Source organism: Suricata suricatta, chromosome 7, assembly GCF_006229205.1.
Source record: "Suricata suricatta isolate VVHF042 chromosome 7, meerkat_22Aug2017_6uvM2_HiC, whole genome shotgun sequence".
Lineage (NCBI taxonomy): Eukaryota > Metazoa > Chordata > Mammalia > Carnivora > Herpestidae > Suricata > Suricata suricatta.
The window spans coordinates 52,372,452-52,400,098 of record NC_043706.1 but is presented as its reverse complement, the minus strand read 5'-3'; the positions used below and the strand labels follow the sequence as shown (position 1 = coordinate 52,400,098).

The 27,647-nt window shown below is 37.9% G+C and overlaps 1 protein-coding gene and 1 pseudogene across 3 annotated transcripts in view; one reads left to right on the top strand and one right to left on the bottom strand.

Annotated features, from left to right (window-relative positions):
• Positions 1–27,647, top strand: part of DST (dystonin) — a 489,005-nt gene that overhangs the window by 16,493 nt on the left and 444,865 nt on the right. The window lies entirely within an intron of this gene.
• LOC115296371 overlaps positions 1–27,647 on the bottom strand; it is a 50,810-nt pseudogene that overhangs the window by 1,332 nt on the left and 21,831 nt on the right.

Below are 27,647 nucleotides of genomic sequence, written 5' to 3'. Positions count from 1 at the left end.
ACTATCAACCTTAGTCCTCAAGTTGTATATGACCTCTCCTTGGATTATTTTATAACTATAAGTTTGTATCTTTTGACCCTTTCATGTATTTCACTTATCCTCCACTCCTCCTCCTCTGTTATCCACAATCTATTCTCTATATTGATGAGTTTGGTTTTATGTTTTGTTTTGTTATACATTCCACATATAAATGGGATTATAGATACAAGAAAAGAAAACTATATTCAGATCTACCTATTTTTTAATTGGGTTGTTTTCTTTCTCTTGAGTTGTTTGAGTTCTTATATATATTTTGGATATTAACACCTTATCAAATATATGATTGTACAATTCATCTTTTGCACTGGTCTCTAAACTGACCATTTTAAAAGATAGCTGGTGTTATTTTCATTGTTATCTACCTTAACGTAATCCCTTTTGTTAGCTTTTAGTTCATACCTGAAAAGATAGTTCGGGGGCTTCAGTCCATATCCACTGACTCTTTCATGGGGTGGTGGGACACACAGGTAGGAGAGAAGGTGGATGGAGATACAGGACTACAACTCTAGAGATTAGCCACAGGGTAGGTTCATACCAGAGCTGATCTTTGCCCATTTTTAAGCTGGGTTCTGTGCCTTCTCGTTGTAAGCGTTCTTTATATATTCTGGATATAAGTTCTTTTTTTTCTATTTTTTTTCTTTTTAATTTTATTTTTGAGAGACAGAGAGAGACAACACAAGTAGGAGAGGGTCAGAGAGAGAGGGAGACAGAATTTGAAGCAGGCTCCAGGCTCTGAGCTAGCTGTCAGCACAGAGCTCGCCGCGGGGCTCCAACCCACGAACCGTGAGATCATGATGTGAGCTGAAGCCAGATGCTTAACCTACTGAGCCACCCAGGCTCCCCATAAGTTCTTTAACAGACGTAAAGTTGTGAATATTCTCTTATGGTCTGTGGTTTGTCTTTTCATTTACTTAGTGCTATCTTTTTAAGTGTAAAGTGTAAAATTTTTCATTAAGTCTAACTTATCAATTATTTTCCTTTATGGTATCATATCAAAGAACTCTACCTCCCTCAGGGTCATGAAAATTTTCTATTTTTTTTCTGGAAATTTTAGAGTTCTGATTCTTGTACATAGTCTATGATCCATTTTGAGTTTTTCTTTATTTTATATGAATTACTGGTATTCTTTTAAATATTAGTAAAGTTCATCAGTGAAGCTATGTGAAGCTGGTATTTTCTCTGTGGTAATATTTTATGTTATCAATTTAAAATTAAATATTCAATTTTTTTTACTTTTTATATGCCTATTCAAATTTTCTGTTTCTTCTTGAGTCAGTTTGACATTTGTATCTTTCTAGGAATTTGTTCATTTCATCCAAATTGTCTAATTTGTTGGCTTAATAGTATTCCCCTTTAGTCCTTTGTCTTTCTGTATAATTGGCAGTGCTTTCAGATACCTTTTTTCTTCTATCTAGTCAGAAAGTTGGGGCTTTCATGATCTTGTTCTGTTGCATACTTCTGTGACTATGCTTGCATCCAGGGCTAAGTAGCAGGAAGACAGAATCTAAAGTGCTGAGAGCTGACCCCACTTTCTTGGGATCAGAGAGGAAGGTTTCCTTCCTAAGAGTTTTGGTTCCTACTCTTCTGGGACTTCCAGTGTCACTGGTGGTGGGATTGCTTGAGGGCTGGGAGTTAGGAGAAAAGATGGAGGGATTTCTGCACTCCATTCCTCACTCCTCAAGTCAGGATAAGGGGTCTTCTGTTGGAGTTCTCTCAGAGCCTCAGTACCTAGCTCTGGGTTTCAGGCTGTGCGGCTGAACTGCATTTAGTCTGGGGTACACTGAAGACCAAAAATGGCAAGCTCACAACTGGTTTGGTGATACTGCAAGTTCAGACCGTTTTACTTCAAGTCCCTTGTTACTAGTTGCTTTTCAGAATCCTCACATAGCCAGTTGCTCCGTGCATTCTGTTCAGTTATATAGTTGTGTTCAATGGGAGACATATGCTTATTCTACTTTACTATACCCAGAACCCTGATATGTTTTCAATTTGTCTCTCCTCCTTCCACCTTAAGCCTGTGCTTTTCTTTTTATTTGTTTATTTTTTGGGAAATCTTATAGAATTCTGCCATCTAAGATGAAGTGTGTATTGTTACATATAACTCATGGAACACTGAAGATTCCATTTATATTCATTAGACAGGATTTTTTAGTAACTTAAACAATGTTTTCATTTGGAAAAGTCTCTTTTCTGATCTAGCTCATTATTCTCCAGATTGATGTATTTTCTAGATTTCCTTCTAATTTCTGGAAACTAAATAGATTGAGATTAAAGAACTACCTGCAGATTTTGGAGAAAACAATATATATTTTATCATGTTATTGAAGTTATTTACACAGAGAATAGAATTCTCACATTAAGAATTAGGCAGTAGATCATTAACAAGCTTTAAATAACTAATTGACTAACTCTGGAGAATCATTAACAAATATCAAATAAGTAAATTCCTGCCACTACCCATTCTGCAGTGACCTGTAGGAGGAGGAAGCAGGCCTTTTCAAGCATTTCAGACTGATGTAGAGTGTAGCTACCTGCCTCTTGTTTTAAAAGCTGCTAAAGGGCATCCCCAAAGAATCCCAAATATATTTGAGAAGATTTGGTGAAACCGTCTAGCTTTTTTTTTTTTTGAGTTTTATTTCCTTTATTTTGAGAGAGAGAACAAGTTGGGGGAGAAGCAGGAGAGAGAATCAAGCAGGCTTCACCCTGTCAGCACGGAGCCCAGTTCAGGACTTGATCCCATGAACTGTGAGATCATGACGTGAGCCGAAATCAAGAGTTGAATGCTTAACAAACCGAGACACTCAGGCACCCTTAAACTGCCTAGCTTTTTAAAAGTGCAAAGAAATTTGCAATGCAAAAAGAAACTTACAAGTTTAATAATTAATTTATAGTAAGGAGGTCAAATTCTACTGTTCTGAAATCCTCCTGTGGGATCTTAATTGTGAGAATCTGATGAAATCTGTGGTTTATATCTCTAGAAATATTAGGGATACATAGACATACATTTGCATATACTTTCAAGTGACTGTGGAGGCCCTCTTAATGCTCATGTGTGAATTCCTAGGACAGAAATAGATCCCAGTTAAGAAATCTTGCAGTTTTGGGGCAGCTGGATGGCTTAGTCAGTTGAGTGTCCAGACTCTTGATTTTGGCTCAGGTCATGATCCCAGGGTGGTGGAATCTAGCCCTGTGTGGGTTCCACACTCAGTGGAGATTCTTTCTCTCTTTCCCTCTGTCCCCTGCTTGCAGTCTCTCTCTAAAATTTAAAAAATAAATAAATAAAGGGAAAAAAAAGTCCTGCAGTAAGATGACCAGATAATTCCAATCCTAATTAGACAAGGATAATTAGACAGAAACCTCTGTCAGGTGAAAATTTTCCCTGGGTAATGCCTTTGGCAGGGTGAGTTGAGCTTTCCTTTCCACTATGGTTCAGGGGTGAGGTGTTATAGATAATTTTATGTATATTACCTGTAATGCCTGGAGAGATAGTAATTCATAAAGTTGTTCCTGATCCATAGTGTACAACTAGAAATTCTAGCTCACATCTTTTACTTGCAGTATGGCCGCTAATGTGCTCCAAGTTTGTTCGACAGTAAAGACGTACATATTCAGCGAATGTATGAGACTACAAAAACTCCCCGGGGCCATGTGTCTCAGCTTGTCTTTACCATGCTGCAGTGATAGGGCTGCAGGTGGTGCAGTGGAAATGAACCCAAGCTAGTTGTTAAAAGACATAAGGACAAGTCCTGTTCTTTAGCTTACCTTGGGTAAATCACTTAATATTGCTGAAGCTTACTTTCTCCTTTGATAAACCAGAAATAGCAATATCTGTTCTTTTTGCGGGATGTTCTGGGGATCCATGAAAATAGTATACTGTATGTGGTTTTGAAAAAACATATAAACCTATTGATTGAAACACAGAGAAACACAAAGCTGTGATGAATAGAAACTGCATTCATTCAACCATGCATTTTTTAATTAGCAAGTACCTACAAATCTAACATGCATGCAAAATTTTTTATTTCCTTATGCTCCTGGTTGGAAATATGGCCCTACTATCTCTTAAATACTTTTTAGAATTTGTCCATCTTGTATAGAAAAAAGAATAAAAGGAAGCTTAGTGATAGAGAATGTGGAAGTCAAACCATGTATGTAATATTTGGGTTGAAGAAAATCAGTAATCAGGTAGTTTATATTAGCTCCTAAATTGATAGTCAAAGAGAGCATGGTGATTTTTGGCTCTTCCAGAAATAATGAGATCTCATTCTGTCCCATATCCTGCCCCAGCAATTACTTCGGTGTCAGAGATAGGGAAATGATAGTAGCTGCCATGTCCTGAGAGCTTTCCTATCTTTACATATGTCCTATCTCATTTAATCCTTACTTGCCTAAGGTCATACAGAGGTTGTTCCCAGAGTTGAAATTCCGACCCTGGTCCTTTTACCTGGATAGTCCATGCGCATAGCTACCCAGCAGCAGAGCAGTGGAGCAAGCTGAATTGGCATTTGCCTTTTCTAAGATTCATAAGGATCAGTGTTAATTCACATTCTTTAACCTTAAAAGCTCAGAGAACCCTTGAGCTTGCTCTTTAGGACTTACAGTGAAAACTGCCATCTGAAAGCAAGGTGGGATTCAGATGGAATCAAGTTTTAACTTTAAGAAATATGGATCTCTATGGGGCGCCTGGGTGGCTCAGTCTGACTTCAGCTCAGGTCATGATCTTACTGTTCAGCTCACTGATCTCTCTGACAGCTCAGAACCTGGAGCCTGCTTCGGATTCTGTGTCTCCCTCTCACTCTGCCCCTGCCCCACTAGTACTTTTTATCTCTCTCAAAAAATGAATAAATGTTAAAAAATTTAAAAAAAAGAAATGGATTTCTGAGCTCCACTTTTTAATTTTTGAAATTCTTAAATAAGTGAGTTTCCAATACTTAATCTATTTTCTGAGAGTTTCGTTTTCAAGCATATTGGAATTTACGTTTCTGAGTTATTAGAATATATGAAGCTATATGATTATTATAACTTGTAAATATACTGCATTTTGTCCATTATTATTAGAAAGAAAAATGGGCTGGTGTTTTCCACAGATGCAGTCAGATGCAGACTGAGGGGCTGAATTCCCCCTTGGTCTGCTGTTGGTTACAATACTGATCTGGCAGAATAGCAGAAACCAAAGGCTGAATTTTAAATGACATTCCTAGTTGTTTAGACTCTCTTAAACATTTAGAATATCTAGCTATATGTCTGAATCATATGCTGTACTGGGTGGGAGGTAAAATTAGGAAATTTTGGCTGGCTACTGCTACATTATAATTTCTCTAGAAACCTCAAGAAAATAATGGACTCAAGCATGCCTTGAGCTGTTCTCTGAGAAACTATGGCAACAGGCCTTTTAATTAAAGCTGAACTAGTGTGTGTAGCTAGAAAAACAGAGAGATACTGCCAAACTGATAGCGACACTATAGGGGAATAATCCAGGAAACTAAAAAAAAAAAATTCTTTTTAGATATATTTGGTAACTCTTTGTTATCTATATTGTTCAAAGAAACAGTGGAAAAGAAAAGACATGGTAGGAAAGTCTTTTGGTGAATATCAATATTTGGCCTTGAAAATGCTGGAATATTTTTTCTGTAAGAAAACATAGTGTCCTAATTATGCTTTTTAAGATTGATACTCAAATTATGTTTCCTGAGTGCATGTTAACTGGCCTTGGAAGGGCCAGCCTGGAGGCATCCTCATTTGCAGAGGGTAACCAACCTGAGATGGTCACAAAAAGGATGATCTTTCCATTTTGAGAATGGAGACTATACGTGTGCCACAGTGAGACCACTGGTGGGCTGTTGATCAACAAATTAGTAAACTGGCCTCCAGCTGAGATGAACCATTTACAGCCAACATGCTGGAGTTTGTAAACTCAGAGCATACCAAAAAGTAATGGAAAAAACTCAGAAAGTAAATGAGAAGTCGAGAGTTGCCATTTTTCTAGAATCAAAATATGTGTTATGCTAATAACCTCCAGTGATGGAGAGATCACCTTTTTTTGCCATGGATTTCAGTTTATGCCTCTTGCTTTAATATCCCTCCTGATTAGTGCTCCCATTCAGTCTTAAAAATGTATGTGTTTGAAGGATAAATTGTACAGTCGCTTGGTAAAGGCAGTAACAGAGAAGATGAGTAGCCTCTAATGAAATAAAATGCAATGGTGACAAATGTAAAGCTCATAAGCCAGAGACAGTGTAGAAACTGGCTCTTAAAATAGTCTGTCATCCAGTCACCTTGGCTCTGGCTTGCAGTTTACCTTAGCAGAGTTAGGTAACTATAATCAGTCTGATCTATGCCTTTCGCTTAATGGCTTCCCATTGCTTAAGGAATGAGTACACCCTTTCTCAGTCTCAGCTCCACCCTACCTCTGATGCATACATTACCTAAAGTCAAACAAGGCCCAGCTGTTCAATCCGTGCTCACTGTCCTCTGTGTTTTCCTACTTTTGCCAGCGCTGGAATTCCTCTACTCTTTGTGTGTGTGTGGCAAACTCCTACTCCTGCTTCAAAATGAGGACTGGGTTGCCTGGGTGGCTCATTTGCTTAAGCATCCGACTTCCGCTCAGGTCACAATCTCACGGTTTGTGAGTTCAAGCCGCGCATCTGGCTCTGTGCTGACAGCTCAGAGCTTGGAGCCTGCTGCAGAATCTGTGTCTCCTTTTCTCTCTCTGTTCCTCCTCTGCTTTATGCTCTCTCTCTTTCTCTCTCAAAAATAAAAAAAACCAAACAAGGACTAAACATCACCTCTTTCCTCCCTTTATCTCACAATCCCCACTTAATCTCCAGCATTCTCCTCTCTGGGACTGGTATTGGGATTTACACATCTGTCTTCCTAAGGCAGGTGCTATGTACATTTGACCCTTGATGCAGGGTTTGGGGCGTCAACCCCCCTGGCAGTTGAAAATCCACATATAACTTTTGACTCTCCCCAAAACTTAACTACTAGTAGCCTACTGTTGACCAGAAGCCTTACCAATAAAATAGTTGATTAACACATATTTTGCATTTTATATGTATGATATATTGTTACCTTATAATAACATATAGAGAAAATATTATTAAGAAAACTCAAGGAAGAGAAAATGCATTTATAGTATTGTAATGTGTGTGTATATATACATATATATGTATATGTATATATACACACACACATATATATATATATATAAACTGTATGATGTGTCAGAATGGCTAAAATCAACAACACAACAAACAATAGGTGTTGGTGAGGATGTGGAGGAGGGGGAGCCCTTTTGTACTGTTTGTGGGTGTGGCCACTATGGCAAACAATATGAATATTCCCCAGAAAGTTAAAAATAGAATCACCCTATGATCCAGCAATGGCACTACCAGGTATTTAGCCAAAGAATACAAAATACTAAGTTTAAGGGATACATGCACCTTGATGTTTATGGCAGCATTATTACAATAGCTGAATTATAGAAATGGCCCAAGTGTCCATGGGTTGATGGATGAATACAGAAGATGTAGTAAATTACTCAGCCATAGAAAAGAACAGAATCTTGCCATTTGGAACAACATGCCTGGACCTAGAGAGTATGATGTTAAGCAAAAGAAGTCAGAGAAAGACAAGTACTATATGATTTTACTCATATGTGGAATTTAAGAAACAAAACAAATGAACAAAGCGGGGGGAGGGGCTAGAGAGAGGAAAGCAAACCAAGAAACAGACTCTTGGGGCACCTGGGTGGCTTAGTCGGTTGAGTGTCCTACTTCAGCTCAGGTCATGATCTCATGGTTCATGAGTTTGAGCCCCACATTGGGCTCTGTGCTGACAGCTTGGAGTCTGAAGCCTGCTTCAGATTTTGTGTCTCCTTTTTTTTTTCCTGCTCCTCTGCTGCTCATGTTCTGTGTCTGTTTCTCTCAAAAATAAATAAATATATATATAAAAAGAAGATGACACAGACTCTTAACTACACAGAACAAACTGGTGGTTACCAGAGGGGAGGGAGATGGGGTAATGGGTGAAATGGGAGATGGGGATTCAGGAGTGCACTTGTGATGAGCACCGGGGGTTGTATGGAAGTCTTTAAATCACTGTATTGTATACCTGAAATTAATATTACACTGTGTTAACTAACTGGGGTTTAAATAAAAACTTAAAAAAAAAATTGGCCTGTGGACCTGCACTGTTTAAACCTATGTTTGTCTCCACAGCCTTGTGTGGCATGTGGCACAGAGTACGTACTCTTTGTTGAATATTTGATGTTTGGTAAATATTTGATGAATGAATGAGTGGGCTTAAGTGGGTAAACTAATTGGAGTCACTAGGGCATGTTTGAGAAAACACAAAGTAGTTGAAATTTGGTTCTGCTGTTTCCACTCTTCCCTCTTTCTCATTCTGCTCCTCCAGGTGCCTGTTTCTTGGCTTCTTGGAGAACTTTCTTCAGGGTCTCACTGGGCTTGCCTACCCCTAAATTCTCCTCAGCTTCTAAAATCCCTTTTGCCTTTCTTCCCCAAACTTCTATCCTCACCTCCCATCAGAATGTCATTTCCATACTGAAGAATGCAGCTAGATATAATTAGAGGATAATCACTTCAGCTTAATTCATTTCAGGTTATAAAAGACTGACAGCGACAGCAGGAAGTGTCTGAAATTTGAATTCCACAATAGAAGGGCTTCCTTTGCCTGTGCAGATTTCTGACTGTGTGGATAACCTTCCCTTTCATATAGTATATTAATGCCATCGCTAAACAGGTTTTCATGCCAGGGTTTCAGATTATGTCAGTCGATCTCAACCAAGGAATATTTTGAGAGCCACCTGGCTGTAACCAATTTCAGCAATATTAACATCTTTGTTCAGCATTTGTGCAATTATTTGGATATTTTATTGCTTTTTTGTATCTTTTTTTAATATATATGAATGGACATTGGAAATACTAAAGACAGTGATAAGGAAATTTGGTTTTATGCAGCTAATGAACTTCAGACAAAGATATAAAAAAATCATCACATGAGGCAAGAGTTGATTCTTAGCCTCAAATGGGTGCTCATCAATTTTAAGCCCATCTCTAGTCTTTTATTACATATGGAAAAAAAGCAAAAGCAAGGAAAATGTATGGGATTTTGGAACTCTGTCCTTTAAAATTATATTCAAAAGGGGACTATAACTAAGGATTTTTGAATCTTATATTTTGGTTTCTAGGTTGGAAACCTAAGTCTCTCAATGTGACTTTGCACATTTTATTTCTTTTTTGTTTTCACAAAACCAAGGAGATGAGGAGTCACTTGTAAAAGGGAAAAAAGATATACCTGGGTTTCCTTCAAGCTGCTCCTTCAATGTTGTTAACTTTGCTTTAAACCCTTCCAGCAGCTGAAATCTAGCTAATTAATACCTTTGCTGCAACTCCTTCAGTAGATCCCCAAATCAGAGCCCTGCAGAACCAGGATATGGCATAGGGACCTGGAATGGGTACTGAGATTTATGAAATGAGCCAGAGGCTCTGAAACCATCTCCACTTTCCTTCCCTGTTCATCCAGGAACCACCAGAGCCTGAAGGGCAGTTTACACTGGGCCATTAATTCTGAAGGGCTCGGTCTTACTAGAAGAGTGAACTCAACTGACTGAGAGAGGCTTTTCTGTCAGAAGCTTAAGTCGAGTAAAATCAGGTTGAATAAGACCTAGCTTTGCCTCTGTGGAACTCTTTCCTCCCTCCCAAATTTCGTGAAGAAATTTGTCATTCATTGAAGTTAGTGTTGATGTTTTCATTTTTCTCTTCTTTGGCTATCCCTGCATTTTCCTGAGAGTTGCTATACTTGTATATAGAATCAAAGGGTAAATGGGGTTTGTTATTATTTGTTTTTTCTGGCTCTGCACATGGGATTTTGGTAATGGGACTGGGGGAATGGGAAAAGGTAATAGGAAAAACTTCGTATGCTGGTATCTTTTCTCTGTAGAACTTAAAGATTTAGTTAGTCAGTATTTGCTGCTATTGCCTATTTATTTTAAGTTTTGTTTTATTTTTGCATGAGTAAAAACATTCACATGATTCAAAAATTAAAACATATAAAATAAAAATATATCAGTGAGAATTCTTTATGCCATTCTTGTTCCTCATATATAAGGAAATACTGGATTACCAGTGTTCTTAGTTTATTGTGAATCCTTTATTATTTTTCTTTTTACAAGGAAATAAAAATATATTTTGTTTTTCTCTTTTATATATACATAGTAATGTGCTGTATACATGTCATGTGTCTTGTTTTATCCACTTAATGTATCTTGGAGAGCTTTCTATAGAGAGTGCTCTAATTCTTTTTATAGGTGCATAGCATCCCATTGGATACAAAATATAATTTAGTTAATCATCCCCCTATATATGACACTTGGGAATTTTCTAATCTTTTATTACAAACCATGCTTAAATATAAAACATTTCACGTGTGTACAAATGTTACCTGCAGGATGAACCCCCAGAAGAATTCTGGGGTCCAAGGTTTACATATTTCAGTTTTGATAAATACATGATATGACCTTCCATAATGCTTTCTTTTAATTCCCGAGGCTTCATAATATGTCCTCTCTTACTGGGATGGATACTCTTTTGCGTGGCTATTTTTTTTTAAAGTTTATTTATTTATTTTTAGAGAGAGAGAGAGAGAGACAGAAAGACAGAACTTGAGCTGGGGAAAGGCAGAGGCAAAGGGAGAAGGAGAATCCCAAGCAGGCTCTGTGCTGTCAGCGGGGCATGGAGGGCCATCTCAGTAACCGTGAGATAATGATCTGAACAAAGATCAAGAGTTGGATACTAAATGGACTGAGCCACCCAGGAGCCCCTTGCTTTGCTATTTTATTTTTATTTTTTCCTCTTTTATGTGAATATTAGAATAAGGTTGTCTAATTCTAAGAAAAAAATTAGTATTTTTATTGAGACCATGTTAAAGGTAAATTTTGCTAAAAGAGAACTGAGTCTTTGTGATTTTGAGTTTTCCCATCTAATAATTGGTATGCTTTTCTATTTTATTTTTTAGTTTATTTATTTATTTTGAGAGAGAGAGCATGAGTTGGATAGGGGCAGAGAAGGAGGGAGAAAGAGAGGATTCCAAGCAGGCTCCATAATGTCAGTGCAGAGCCCGATGTAGGGCTTGAATTCATGAACTGTGAGATCATGACCTGAGCCAAGGTCAAGAGTCGGACACTGAACTGACTGAGCCACTCAGACACCCCTGTGTTTTTCTATTTTAAACCTTTCTTTTGTGGAAGAGTCTTTTTCATGTATTTTCTCCACATTTCTTGTTAAGATTATTTCTAATACTTTATCTTTTTGGTTGTGATTAAAAGTGGGTCTTTTCTTCATTATATCTTCTGTTTGTAGTTTCTATATATGAAAACTACTGGTTTCATTACCTTAACCTTATAATCTGCTTACTTACTTATTTTACTGTTTGTAATACTTTTCAGTGGAATCTCTTGGGTTTTCCAGATATCTGGGGATGCCTGGCTGGCTCAGTCAGTAGAATGTGCAGCTTTTGATCTCAGTGCTCTAAGTTTGAGCCCCCCCTTGGGTGTAGAGATTACTTAAAAATAAAATCTTTAGTATATGTGCTGCCAAAGCAAGAACTAAAAATAAAGTCTTAACAAAACAAAACCTCCAAGCATATCATCTGCAAGTAGAGATTATTGTACATCCTCTTTTCCTATTGTACATTTATTATTTATTTTATTGGTATGTTTGTATTGGCCAGGACATCCAGTAAAATGTTCAATAATAGTGATGACAGTAGGTATCCTTTTCTGGTGCTTGACTTTACTGGCGATATCTTTGGTATTTTCCTGGTAAGCATAAGCTGGGTATTGGGTTAATATAAATACATTTTATTATGTTTCAGGACTATCCATTTGTGCTGGTAATTTATTTTCTGTTCTCTTGGCTCCACCTTGACCTTACATACTATAGTCCCAAGAGTTGGGGGCCGGGATTCTGTAGACTACATTTCTCAGATGCCTTTGACAGCTGCTTTCTATAGGGATCTGTCAGTAGGGGGCACTAGAGGTAGCCTGGAAGTTGGGAGAAGGGAGAATCACATCTATCTCTTGTTCTTGTCAGAGTTGCCCTAGTAAAGGTAGCTCACCTCAGCCTCCAGCTTTTTCTCTAGAATGCCAGAACCAGTTTCATTACTCCCCCTCATAGGTATCAGCTGAAGCCAGGCAGTCATCCCTCTTCAGAGGAATGAGCCCCAACTCAGAGGCACTTTCCTCTTCTGAGCTCTTGAGGAACTAATGGCACCTGAGCAGTGTGCCCCTCTCACCATCCAAGCTGCAGCTTTGTGGAGCCTCTCCTTTGAGCTCCCACATTCATGTAACCTAATCTCTTCCTGCCTTCACCCCCAACTTCACCCCCAACCTGCGGGTGGAGGCTGCATTTATTATGTCTAGGTTAGCTCAGAGTCTTCCTTTTGCTCTTCTAGTCCTCCAACACCTGTTTCACCAGTTCTCTTTATTCACTCCCCTCTGAGAGCTGATGAGCTTTCTGCTTTCCTGAAAGGACCCAGTCTGTAGCTCATCTATTTCTGTCTTATTGAATGATTTGATCCAGATTGTTTTCCAAATTCTTTGCTCCAGTGCTTTTTCTGTGCCAATGGGGATGATTGTATGGTTTTTTTTTATAGGCTTATGAAATATAATGGATTTTTCTAACTAACACTGGACTCCTGAATTTCTCCAATAAATCCCCCTTCATCATGTGTTCTTTGAATGGGCTGCTGATTCTTCTTGATATTTTCATTATGATTTTTGCATGAATCTTTATACGTGAGATTGGTCTGAAGTTTTCTCTTTTTGGGTAACCTATTATCAGGGTTCTATTTCAATGCTGTATTGGCTTCATAAAATTTTTAGGTTTCCCATGTTTTTTTCTGAACTCTAGAATAGTTCCTATAGCATTTACATCAACCTTCCCAGGTTTCTGTTGTTTTATCTGGTTTTTGCTTCTTAAAGTTTGGTGGCATCTCTTTAGGAGATTTTGTGGTACTAGTGCTAGTTTGGTATCATTCACTGGGAGATTATTTTATTAAATGAATCCAGAATGACTGAAAAAATGATATTTGATGCTGCATTAGCTGGGCTGGTTGAGAAAATCTGGTCCAAACCAAACTGAAATAGGCAGTGTGTCTCTGGTGCCCTTTAATCCCATGATTATTGTACTTATGTCTTTAAGTACTTCTCCTTATTACCTGCTCCTGTTTTCCATTCTATTCTGAGGTCAGTGCCTGCTGAAGTTACCTACTCTGAACTGATACAGTTCATATATCACACATTTGCATTTTAATAACACAATCATGAATATGTTCACGACAGAATCTTGGGTGCTGGTACTTTGTTTTGTGTCTCTTGTGTCATCTGTTTTAAGTTCTCCAAGTGTACTTCCACCTGAGGTGAGGCATAACTGTACTGGGTTGAGGAGAGTATACCCTCCCACTGACTCGGTTAAACGGGTTTAACAAGCTTTCCACTCAAAAACCTGAGGGAGGTCTCCAGCCTTCTTTAAAACAAAACCCCCAAAACATCAGGGTCACAAACTAACTACCGTGGAATGAGTAAAGGAAAAATGGAAGAATGCCTTATTTAACTTTCTGATCCCAGCTCTAGACTGCTGGCTCATTATTTTCAGTGCTGTTATGCATCCTCCTTTCTCTGACCAGTGGCCATTTTCTTGCCCTTGACTTTGTTGAATGCTCACTCATTTTTGAAGCTGTGACCCCGGCTTTTCTGACACAGTGGATCCTCTCCCTCCCCCCGCCCTGAGCAGACTGCCTCCTCCATTGCCCCATAATATTTCCTGAGCATACTTCTTCATGTCCCCTTCATTGCATCACTCGCTTTCAAGTCTTGTTCTCCTTTGGACTGGTTGTTCCTGAGGGTGCATTGTGTCTATTCAGTTTTGTTTTCAGTGCTGCAGTGCTGTGCACATAGGAGAGTTCAAAAAATATTGGTTGAATTACTGAATGAATAAAGTCCAAGGAAAAGTTGAGAAAAAGAAAGAATAATGGCAAATAGCTAAATGACTTCAGTACTGTGTGCCAGACACTAAAAGGTGGGTTCTGAATAATCCACTTGCACTGTATGAAAAGTAAACATAATGCTTTCATTCAGAGTGAATTTAACTTATATTGATTTATGCTTACAGTGCAGATGCCTTTCTGGCAACACACCTTTCTGAATCTTCCTTGCTAAGAAGGTATGTGTCAGAATAAATCAGAAAGATAGTTTTCAAGGCGGTGGAAGTCTAAAATTCTCTGGTAGCTTTATAATAATCCATCTTTTGTATCAGGACACTTGTGTTTATTTTCCCTGCATCAGGAAATTTGGTCCTGCTGCAGGAAATGATGATAGTAGAGATAAGCGAAAGAACGGGAATAATAAGAGATGCTAAAAATAGATCCACTGGGAGATGAGATGACCTGAAAGCAGAGGATTAAGTTCAGGGGTTTGAGGGAAATTAAAGCTCTTTCCATGAGACGAACCATAGACTGGAGGGGGAGGGGGGAGGGAGGATGGTCATGGTGGGGGACACTTGTGGGGAGAAGCACTGGGTGTTATATGGAAACTAATTTGACAATAAACTATTATAAAAAAATAAAAAAATAAAAAAAAATAAAGCTCTTTCCATGGTGCCTCCACCTGGAAAGTATAAATATAGATCATGGGATTATGTTTAGCTTGAATGTTTTTCCATCTTGAGCTGCTAGAAAAATTTTAATTGGCAATCTGTGTTTGGATGACAACGGGAGGATTTAGAATTCTTTGGACCCACTTTAGCCACAGAAATTATTCATGAATATATAAATATTGTTACTCTTATCTTACTGCTCCACTGATTCTACCTGCCCAAGTAGCAGGTACCTTATATACTTAGGTATTGTTTATTCTTTATCTCCAGGTGGATATATCATGTTTTAGTTTTCTCTTTCTTATCAGTGTTCTAAATTATGTTTAGTTATGCTGAATTGTGTAGGGAGAGTGGGACAGTTTTGGAGAAAATTTACATATATGTCTGTGCTTACCAATGAATTACATTACGAGTTAAAATTAATCTTTTTAAAGAGTTTAGCATTACCTCCAAATAAGGAAAAATTGTTTGACAGGGACAGGATAAATTTGTTCATTTTGTAATCTTACTTCGTAAGTGTTATTCCTTTTGGTGAGACAATTTGATTTTATCAGCTGTGATATAAGAAGGCTGATTCTTACATGTAAATCAATATGAGTGCTTTCATTCCTATCCCACAGAGTTCTTTTCTGTCTTCCTTTAGGGAGTGAGGAATGTGGGTGGAGGACAGAAACCCAGGGGAACGTATCTTATGGTTTCTCCAGCTGGAGGGTCCTTCCCAGGGAGATGCACTTCCTCGCCACAAGGTACACACGTACACAGTACCACTGCTGCTGCCTTTACTTGAAATAAGTGCATACTGGATCCTAGTAAAAGTTCTAGAAGTATAGGGTTTAGCTGAATGCTCCAAAAGTGTGTGTGTGGGTGTGGGAATGAAGGGGAGGACCAGGGCTCTGTCAAGGGGCAGGCCAGACTTCTTGGCCCAGGCCCTTCCATCTCTTTTAGTCTTTAACTCTTCTGTTTTTTTCTTGGTCTCTCTACATCCTAAGCAGAAGAATTTCTCTTGTTTCTCTGTCCTAGACTTTACACCCTGCTTCCCACCCCCCACCACTAGGGTGCAGGTTGATGTCTTTCTCCTTTTCTGAGATCTGAGAATGATAGGTGAACTTTGACTCATGACTGCTGGCTTTGGCAGTCTCTGCAGGATCTAGATGGGAAAGTAACATCCTTCCTATTTAATGCTATTTTGGCTGTATATTTTTTGTGACCTATTGGCCCAGCATTACTATGCCAAGACAGCATTTTAAATTAGCCAACCATTAAGGTGCCCAAATCAGTAATCCTTAATTCCTATGAAAAAAAAGCAGGCACAAATATGTTAGTCAATTCAATCAAAGTTTGGCCTAAAATAGAGTGTTGCAATCCATATCTTCTCCTATCTCATAGAATTAAATAAAATGTTTTTTAAAGCAAGCATTTGTTGCTGGAGTCCAGCTCCAGCTGGTCCAGGGCTCCCTGCAGGATGGATGGTGTTGGTGAGAGAGAGTGAGAGACCCTCGAGTTTCTGCTCCCCAGGCAGGCATCTCTGCTCTGACCTGAGAGTCAGCTTTATTTATTGAAAAAATATATGGGATACAAAAAAGGAGTGGCAGTTGCCTTAGACGATGATTCCTGATGACAAATTCTTTGGTATGTAAAAATTTCCCAGAACATAGATTGGTAGAAGACTTATGTATTATCTTTATCAATAGTGATTGATTGTAGGTGATTTAGATGCTTATCATATGGGGAAGGAAGGTGTCTTCAGCATTCAAATACAAGGCAGTGTTTTTAGCATAGCAAAAACAAAAGTTAGTTCTTTGTGAGCAGGGGTTAATAGCCTGTTTTCTTGAGGGGAAGTAAAACAGGTTTCTCAGGAAATGTAATTTTTGCTCCCATAAACACAAAAGAAGAAATTCCTATAATAAGTTCCTTCACAAGGTACAGTTAGCATATTTTTAGGGTACGGGGGCATGTCACTCCTGATACCAGTCAACAAGGCACCTTGGAGGTCGGTGCCAAGCAAAAATAATTGAGTGGGGGGTACATATCGGTCGCCATCTGATGGCAGGAGCCTTGCAAACCCGCCTTACCTCACAAGGAATTTTCTCAACTTAGTGAGTTCAGAAAATGGCTTCCAACAATTTGTACTTTGAATTTTTCTTTAAACTCAAATGACCAGTAGCTTCTTTGCATTTGTTTCCCACAATGCTCGTGGAGATGTAGTTTTCACTCCTTTGTTGGAAGTATTCTAACCACAAAAGCGGTAAGCAGAATCAAGTCCCATTCCCTTGTGCAAGAATGTAGCCTCTCATTTTAGCTTACATTTTTTTTATTAAAAAATGTTTTATACTATGAATGAGAAGTTATCTAGGAACATTTTAGGGTACACAGGTGAAATGAGAGACCTTTCTTGCACTGTAGAATAGCTTATACTTCTGATGGCTAGATTAAAATAAGCAACCTGTTTAAAAATGAGAAAAAATGATTTTGTCCATTTGTAGCTAAAAATGTCTTCCTCTCTATATATGTTTAATTTATTGGTTTCATCAAATTACTTCCACCATAAAAGACTATTAGTAGAAACCTTAGATGGCCAAAGCTGAGATGAAATAATATAAATTATGTCCCAGCCATTCTGTTAAAGCATGTTGACTTAAAAAAAAAAAGAGCCAGATCTTTTACCAGCAAAATAAGCTGTTTTGGGGAATAGCAGAGAATGGCATTTCAGGACAAGAAAACCATAGCTAGTCTAGAGAACAGGAGAGAGGGGCTTGCTTTTATAGGGGAAAGAAGGAAGCTGGAGGGGCTATTATGGCTTCTCACTGGCTGAATGTGGCAGTTTCTCATTGGCTGGGCTGTGGCTGGGCAAGTTTTTCCATCTTTCTGCTGGGATAGGTTAAGTAGGCTTTCTCCTATTGGGGTACGTGAGGTATGCTTCTTAAAGTGGGTAGTAGTGCATGAGAACTCTCCTTTCAGGGTTTCTCAACTTCATTTTTAATGAAGTTTCCTTTATTTATTTTCACATTTCCCCCTTTGATCAAGATCTTTACTTGGAAGCATTGCTGATCAAGAGTTGGGATTTTTGTATTTAGTGATTTTGAACACTAAATCGAAGTGACAAGAAGGACCTTTCTTGATGTCATGTCTAAGTTGGAGGGAAAGTGTGCAGGTCGAAATTATTGAGGTCACATTTCAGTAACAGGGAAGGGTAGAAGGGAGAATTCTCAGGCTTTTCCCATCAGAGGTTTGTATCTTAAGTGTTCCAGACCATGTGAAGCACTAAGCTAACATCACTCTATTGGGTGTGTCATGTCTATAAAAGTTTGACAGTCAACAGGTATAAAGCTTAAAAACGATAATATGGAACAAGATAAAGAACAGACATTCTGCAAGGAACTATTCCAGCTTAAAGGTGTCTTTTCTGAAAGCCTTGCAAAGTGGAGTTAGCTTGTTTATATTTCCCTTAGATGCAGGGGAACAGATAGAAGGCTGAGGGATCTACAACGTCATGAACAGATCAGAGCTTCTGGTGTCAGATCCAACAGACAGGTTTCTCCCTTTTGTGAGGTTGGGCTAAGAAAGAGAGGGAAGAAATACAGTAAAATGCAATAGTGAGAAAAAAGTATACAGGCTTGGTCCCGTCATCTTGGTAAACTGGTCTCCTTTAGCTATTACCTGCTTCAATTCCTGGAAATCTTTATTTTCAGGTCACCACTTGGCGTGCAGGTCCAGTCAGGGTTTGGTGCTTTCTTTAGATGTGACACATGGATTCAAGAGTCTTTTCTTTGGGGTTTGGTGGCACAAGTGTTGGTTCCTTTGCAACATGGTTGAAAAGAGTCTTTGTGAAGATAACTTTTCCAATAACTGAAATCTCCAGGCTGCAGTCTGTGATGTTTTCAGTCTTTGTCTCCAGGGAACAGAGACTGTTCTGCTAAAGCATGGTTATTCCCAATAGAAACAAATAGGCCTTAATGATATTGAAGTATATCCCCCTTAACCAGCTAGGGGTCAAAACAAGCAGGACCCAAGTGCATTGGACATCTTGTGATTATCTCAAAGGGTGAGAGTTTATGGGTTCCAAAAGTGGTAGACCTGGGATTCAGAAGAACTAATGGCATTGCTTTTGGCTAGCATATTTGGAGAATCTACAGATTTTGCCAATTGAGTCTTAATAATGTTGTAGTATGTTCTACTAACCCTAAGGATTGAGGGTGAAAGTAAGACTGGCAAGATGGTACAGGCTTGTTGAAGCATTTTGCTGTTGAAGTGAGTTCCCTAGTTATGAAGTTTGAGGGGGCATTCCCCAGGTAGAAATGATATTTTAAAACTACAAGCCATTGCTGAGACATATTAATATCCATTAGACAGGGTAAGGTGTATAAAATCCATCTGCTGAGCCTCAAATGGTTTACTGGGTAATGGAAAGTGTCTGGGGGCAGTGAGGACAGGTTTCCTTGACTTGTATTTTGGGCCGTGGGTGGCAAGCAACGTAGGCACTCTTTGTGGACTTACTATTTCTCCAAAGCATTGGTTCATAAAGGTTGTCATTTCATCAGTAGACCGATGATTAAATGCCTATTTAGTAGTCAGTAATGGAAATTTTAGCGTTTCTTGTGGGCCTGGATTATTATTTGGCCCAAGCCAGATTTTTCTTTTCTTTTTTTTTTTTAATTTAAATCAAACCAGTGGTTATTAGATTTCCAATGTTGTTTTTCCTTTCCTTGGCTGATTATTGGTTATCTGTAGTCAGTTCTAGATTATCATTTGGGAGAGCATCCCTTAGGACCAGGACAGAGATTTGGTCATTGAATCCTTTGAGAACAGAGTTCTCTATGGAAATATCTATGAGGTTGTTTCCTTTAGTGTCCAGAGAATCAAATTTGGAATGCCCAGAGACCTTGATAATAGCTAATAATTCCTGGACATAAAGGCCATTTTGAATTTTGTCCTCACTGGAAGTGAGGAAGCCTCACTTTCCTGCAGTATTCCAAAGTCATGAGCTACTCTAAAGCATACCTACTTCAAAAGGAATTGCAATAGTATACTCAGCATAATATTTATCATTTTTATCTTTTAAATAAGAACTTCTGGTAAGCCATGAAAAATCAGCATTATCAGGAGACAATTTGTCAGAGTCAGGAAGTCATGAGGGACATTATTTGCAAAAGAGGGAAGAAGGTTGGCAGGGTTTTCAGGAGGGAAAAGAAAAAAGAAAGTTGATGTTCAAGGGCAGGGGTAGTTATCATGCTTTCCTTTATAAAGGCTTTTAGGCTAGGTCATTCTGATCTTCCCAAATGATAGGGTCAGGTTTATTTTTTTCTTCATTTTGGGAAGTTCATGATGCCATGATCTAAATCTAAATCTTGGGAAAGTGGTCTCCTTCAGCTGTCATCTGCTTCAATTCCTGAAAATGACTTCTTCCATCCTGTGCCACAACTATCAAACTTGAGTTTAAGGAAACTGCAATTTTTCCTTGGAGTCTTTGTATCCCTTTAAGTTTTAACATTAGGGCATGTGGCTCAGTTGGTTGAGTTTCTGACTTTAGTTCAGGTCATGATCTCACAGTTTGTTAGTTTGAGCTCCCCACTGGGCTTGCTGCTGCCAGCGAGGAGCCTGCTTTGGATCCTCTGTCCTCCTCTCTGCCCCTTCCCTGCTCACACTCTCTCTCTCAAAAATAAATAAAACATTAAAAAAAGTTTTAGGGCACTTGGGTGGTTTGTTTGGTTAAGCGGCTGACTCTTGATTTTGGCTCAGGTCATGATCTCTTGGTTCATGAGGTTGAGCCCTGCACTGGATTCCATACTAACAGTATGGAGACTGCTTGAGATTCTCTCTCTCTATTCCTCCCCTGCTTGCACTCTTACTTTCTCAAAAATAAATAAATAAACTTAAAAAGAAATGTTTTAACAGGTGGATGCTGTCTTTTTGTGAAGAGGTCTGAGCACCCCATGCCCAATAAAGACAAAGAGATACTGGCTGCCTTAACCTTAGGAATGGTAAAGAAGATGCTACATAAATTAATTACAGTGAAAAATTTGCCTTCAGTGGGGACATAGGCTGACAAAATATGGATATTTGGAACAATAGGGTGACAAGGGACTCTAGTAAAGAGGATAATAAGGCCCTGAACCTTATAATCTATTGTGGGCTTGATGCTTTATGGCTGATCCAATAGGGACAAATAGTATATTTAATGTTAGGTGTAGTGTTGTCAGAGGTGGAACAAATAAAGATGTTTACAGGTCATTTGATTCACCTGCTTGGCTATTTTGGTTGCTGCTATCAAATTCTAGAATTACCCCTTTCAAGAGGAAGAAATTCTGGCATGATACGTCTCTAAGAAATCTTGGCTCAATAAATGAACAGGGGCAGAGGAGTTAAGAACTGTTTTAGTACTTGGAGGCAGGGGCTTTTTAACAGCAGTGAGGTTGAATACCTAGAGTGTAGCTCTGTTGTTGGTAAGATTCATTCCCCATCTGGATGGTCATTTCTCCAAGCTGAGTAAAAGGAGGGATTGAGAGAGCCCCTGTGGTTGCTCAGGGTTCCATCATTGGGAGGCCACTGGAAAGGCTGGGTAGAGGGCCGAAGGGCCTTGGTGTACTTGAATTTTGTAACATTCCTTTTTCCAGTGTCTTGGCTTTTTGCAGTAATGAAAAAGACCAGAAGGGGTTCAGTTTGGTAGGGCCTCCATTTGTTGGAGCTGAAAATTAAGGATTTTAGTGGTCTTGCTTTAGATGAATCACCTAGCGTGTGGGCGAGCTGATTGACTAAATTAAAAAGCTCAAGTGGACATGGTTTACCATTCCATCCCAGTTCTTTTAACTAGAAGTGGAAGGTCTTGGTTCAGCATATTGATGGACATACAATTGAAGGCTACCTGAATGCATTCGACACCTATAGGAAGGCCAGAATTTTCCCTGAAAACTCTTTCCTTAAAAACAACAGCCATAATAATAATAGTAATAACAATGCAAGGGCTTATTGACCTTTTTTTCTATTTATTTTTTGAGAGAGTGAGAGAGCCAGTAGTATTTTTGAGAGAGAGAGAGAGAAAGACAGACAGAGAGAGAGAGAATCCCAAGCAGTCAGTACACTGTCAGCACAGAGCCTGATGTGGGTCTTGAACTCATAAACTGTGAGATCATGCCCTGAGCCAAAAACAAGAATCAGACGCTTAACCAACTGAGCCACCCAGGTACCCCTGTGTCATTGACTTTTTTTTTTAATGAGCAGAGTATTTAATTAATTAATTAATTTTTAAATTTATTTTGAGAGCAAGAGAGTATAAGTTAGGGGGTATGGGGGCAGAGAGGATGAGAGAGAATCCCAAGTAGCTCTGTGCTATCAGTGCAGTGCAACTTTGGGCTCGGAACTATGAACGATGAGATTATGATTTGAACTGAAACCAAGAGTTGGACGCCCAACCGACTTAGCCATCCTGGTGCCTCTCTTTGACTCTTATTCAAATGAACAGGTTTTGAGAAAGTCCCAGGGATTGCTAGGTAAAATGGCTTAGTGATTGCCTGAGCCTCATTATATAACAAGGCAAGGGATTGGGTTCCTATCTGCAATTATAGAGATTTTCAGGATCAACCCAGTTAGCTGTTTTCATCCAGCTGGTGGGCTTGACCTTCACCAGTGAGCATGTGAACCATCTGGTAGAAATCTGAGAAACCTGCTTGTAAGTTTGAAATGCTATATCAAATTCCTCAGCAAATCTGTAGGGATCCTTAGTTACTTGGGGAAATCTTTCACTATGGCTCATAGTTCAGAATTAGTCGGGGGGACATGGGTTTCCTGTTGTAGAGTCAGCCTCTAATAACTGGAATAAACTCTATTTAACCTTGGATTATTAGTATTTTAACTCACTGCCAACATTTTGTTAGGGTTTTATTTATCTTCATATGTTAGATTGGTCTACAGTTGCTTCTCTTGAATTTATCAAAGTTTATTTTTAGGCTGTGGTAGCATCTTAAAATGAATTAAGACACTTTTCATCTTCTTCTGTTTCTTGGAATACTTGAGTAATAATTATCTGTTGTAAGCTTAGACAGAACTTGACGACGCATGCATAGCCCTTCCCCACTCCTGGAAATGGCAGTGCTAACTCAATCAGTGCAGTTGGGATGTGTTTCCTGCCAGTGTGAGTTGGCAATCATTCCCTTCTTCTCCTCAGAGTCTGTGGAATGAACTATTTCTCTTAGCCATTCTTCTAGCTATAGTTCATCAAAGTGTTAGTTTTTCCGCCAAGGATATCCATAAAGTTGCTGTTCGTTTCAAATCTTTGTCCTCATATTTTTGCAGTGGTTTCTTTGACGTTGCCTTGAGCCATTGTAAAACTTACATTTTGTCTTTCAGTGTACCCTACTTCCTACTTCCTTTGTTTCTCTTTGGCATACAAGGCTAGAGCTATCACTGGCACACTTTCTGGCAGTAATTGTGAGTCAAAAATTTTAGCCAGAACTCTAACTAAGGACAGGCTACAGAGGAGTAATTATTACATGTTGCAGCATATGCTCAATATACAACAACATGCTCTTTGGCTGGGGGATTTGTGGCAAAGTGCACTCATATTTGGTAGCTTGGAGTCCATTATTGTCAGAACTATGCTGGCATACAGCTATGGGAAAAACAGGAATTTTAATTGGTAATTTAATGGCAATAGAAACTTACATGAATATTTTTAAAGGGATATATAATATAATAATAATTTCCTTAAATATATACATGCACACATATTCCTTTATGTATATATGTTTATGCGTATTACATATGTAATATACTATATAATATATAGCATTATATAATTGTAATATGTAACATATAATATAATAATGTATATTATATTGTGTTTTATATATCTCATAACACATGCATATATTTAGAAAGGGAGATATAAGATAATTATATATAGTGTAATGTACATATATACATATGTGTGTATATTTTTGAGGAAATTAATTCAGAAACAAATTGTAGTATAATAATTCAGTGCAGGGTAGTTGGAATTAAATGGTGGCTATGTGTGTAATGTCTTTGTGCCTAGAACCATTTTTCACGTTACAGCTGTCTTTTACCCTTTTGAGTACTTTCTAGGAATACTGGTCCTTTTAGATTTTTCTTCCTCTTTTATATGTTGAAGAAAAATACATAAATAATTCAAGTCCTTTTCTACCAGCAGTCCTCACAGTTTTGATTGTATATTTCACCAGTAAAATATCAGCATGCACATTCAATATATATATGTATATTGAATATATCTATTTCTAAATTATATACCATATCCCCATATTAGAGTATAATAACAAACTTCACTATGAGAAAAATGTAGTTAAACATGCTTAACCTTAAAAAAGTGTTTGCTTAACACTACGATTTAGAAATTCAAATACTGGTTATTTTAAGCTCCATTTATTTTGATATTTGGTTTTAGCCATTGTTGTAGTTGTGAAAAGATAAGTTAAGAAGATTCAAATGGAAAAAGTGCATTGATGACTGCTCTTATAATTATGACAATAATTTCTTAATTTCATTCATTGATTATCCAAATTTATTTAAAAGTAAAATTTGGTAGTACATTTTCATTTTTCTTAATGTCAGTTGGTTTTCTAATCTGGTTTTCTAACTAATCTGAAGGAACTGATTTTTTGTTTTTAAATGGAGGATTCCAAAACTCACTGAAAATCTTCATTTGGGCGGTTTTTAAACTGATTAAGGAACTCTTTTCAAATTTTAAAATTTATAAAATAAGCTTTGCTAGATAATGTACTTACATTTTTTTAGGGGAAGAAAATCATGTGTTCGTAGAAATATATTCAAATATCCATTTTCAAAACATCCTTTTTATACCACAAATTTAAAAGAGTAATTACTTTCCTGCTTATTATTCAACCATCACCTTTATTTGTTTGGTTTGTTTGAAAATATCTGCTACTGATGGTCTTTTGTCATTGCCAAAAGTTAACAATTTTGGAATTTTGGACTTCTTGACTTTCTATAATATAAAACAGCATAATTTATTTATAAATTTGACAACTCATTTAAGTGCCTTTAATCAAACTCTGTGGTACAAAAATTTTTACACTAACTTTTATAGTAAAGACTGAATTTTCCCTTCAATTTCAATCCTCCCTATTTTTGTAATACAAATACTCTCTACTTATGAGTGGGCATATGGTGAAACAGCTAGAGCCTGTATTTCTCAGCCTCTCTGGCAGTTCTGTTAAGTTCTGGCCGATTGGATGTAAGTGAAAGTGAAGTATGCACATTCTAGGTCAAATCCTTAAAACGGAGCTGCTTGTCTCCCTTTCTTTCTTTCCATCCCTGGAAAGGAATTATGTGGTGTGTTTCAGATGTGGACAAGGAATGCCTGAGGGGAATGTAGAACAGTGATAGGGTAGGATCCTGGCTCCTTGTCTGACCTCCTGGACCAGAGTCACCTATCGGCTGTGAACGAGCCACAAGAAAAATGAATTTCTATCTTGTTTGCATCACTATATTTTTGGATCTATTTGTTATAGTAGTTGGCCTGTATTTTACTATATTTTTTATTTCATTATAATGCAGTATAAAGAGGATATTTGTATTGTTTTTATAAAAAATTTTGTGTTAATGTCTCATTATTTTATAACCACATTGATTAAAGTACAACAGAGTGTTTAGATATATAGCCAAATGTATGTGGAGGTTTAGTAAATGATAAAAATGGCATTTGAAACATTTTTAAAAGTTTATTTATTTTGAGAGAGAAAGGGGACATACAAGTGGGAGAGGAACACAGTGGGGAAGAAAGAGAACCCCAAGTAGGCTCTGCACTGTCACTGCAGAGCCCAACATGGGGCTTGATCCCATGAACTGTAAGAGTATGACTTGATCCGAAATCAAGAGTCAGATGCATAACCATTTTAGCTCCCAGCTTAACCAACTGAGCCGCCCAAGTGCCCCCCAAAATGTCATTTTAAATCAGTAGGGATGGATTGATATGACAGTTCTTGAAGCTGGGTGGTGGGTACTTAGAGTTCTTTATTCTCTTTTACCTTCTTTTTTATATTTTGAAATTTTCTATAATAAAAAATGAATACCTTTAAAAAAATAAAAAAATGAATAGAATAAACTCTGTAGAAAGCATGTTTAGTTTAATGGATGTTACTTACTTGGGAGGAAATAAAATTAGTCAAAAGTTAATTTCAGATGGGGGTACCTGGATAGCTCAGTGGGTTAACTGTCCAACTTCAGCTCAGGTCATGATCTCACAGTTTGTGAGTTGGAGGCCCATGTCAGGCTCTGTGCTGACAGCTCAGAGCCTGGTGCCTGCTTCAGATTCTGTCTCCCTCTCTTTCTGCCCCTCCCTCTGTCAAAAATAAAAATAAACATTAAAAATGTTTTAAAAGATGGATAAAAGTATGATATTAATTCTAGATGGATTATAAATGTACATTTAGAAGACTTAAGGAATAGAAGAGTTGGGAGAACATTTTATAATTTGGCAAATGGGAGAAACTGTTAGGAAAAAAGCAAATTTAGAACTCCTAAAGGAAAAGATTGTCAGTTTTGAATAAAGGAATTATATACTTCTAAACAAGAAGATTAGAAGACAGATTTTAGGCTAGGCAAACATACTTGCTGCATATGTAGCAAGTAGTTACATTCATATTATATAAAAAACTTCTGCAAAATCAATATGACTGATACATATAACTTAGAGAAAAAATTATTAGCTGATGTTGTGAACAGGTAATTCAAAGAAAACAACAGAAATGGCTTATAAAAATCTGAAATGGTTTCCAACCTTATTAATTAAAAACAAAAATTAAGAGTAGTTTTTTGCCCATCGTACTGGCAACAAATAAAATGATTGATACTAGTGTTGATAGGGATAAGTATTAAACTTTCCTAGTGTTGCTAGAAATGGTTCTACATTTTTAAGTTTTTAAAAAAAATGTTTTGTTTATTTTTGAGAGAGAGTGCAAGCATGGGGAGAGGCAGAGAGAAGGAGACACAGGATCTGAAGCTAGCTCCAGGCTTCGAGCTATCAGCACAGAGCCCTATACAAGGCTCAAGTTCACGAACCATGAGATTATGACCTGAACCAAAGTTGGATGCCTAACAGACTGAGCCACCCAAGCGCCCCAAAATGGTTCTACATTTTTAGAGACAAATCTGGTAGTATTTTTACAATGTGATTTTTATGTGGCCTGGCAATTCTATTTCTTTCTTTAAAAAAAAAAGTTTATTTATTTTGAGAAAGAGAGAGAGAAAGCACCTGTGTATATGGGAGAGGGGCAGACAGAGGCAGAGAGAGAGAAAGAGAGAGAGAGAGAGAGAGAGAGAGAGAGAGAGAGAGAGAGAGAATCCCAAGTGCTGACGGTACAGATCCCGAAGAGGGGATTGATCCCATGGAATGTGAGGTCATGACCTGAGCCAAAATCAAGAGTCAGACGGGATCCTTAACTGACTGAGCCACCCAGGCACCCCCTGGCAATTGCATTTCTAAGTAGAGATGTAATTAAAGATACATATATGTCTTATTTATTGCACTGTTTATAATAGAAACAAACAGAAATACCCCAAGTTTTAATCAGTAGAATAGTTAACTAAAGTATGGTACACCCATGTACTAGAAAATCGGTTGTTAAAAAGAATATACTATATAATTTTATTTTTTTGAGAGCGAGACAGACAGAGTGTGAGCAGGGAGGGGCAGGCAGAGAGCAGGATAGAGAATCTGAAGCAGGCTCCAGGCTCTGAGCTGTTAGCATAGAACCCAAAGTGGGACTTGAACTCACAAACTGTGAGATCATGACCTGAGCTGAAATCAGATGCTTAACCAACTGAGCCACCCCAGATGCCCCTGTATAATTTTAAGTGTATATCTGTATTATTGCTAAATGAAAACAGCAAAGTATAAAACAATATATATGTATATATAGCAAGATCCTACTTCTTCTTTTTTTT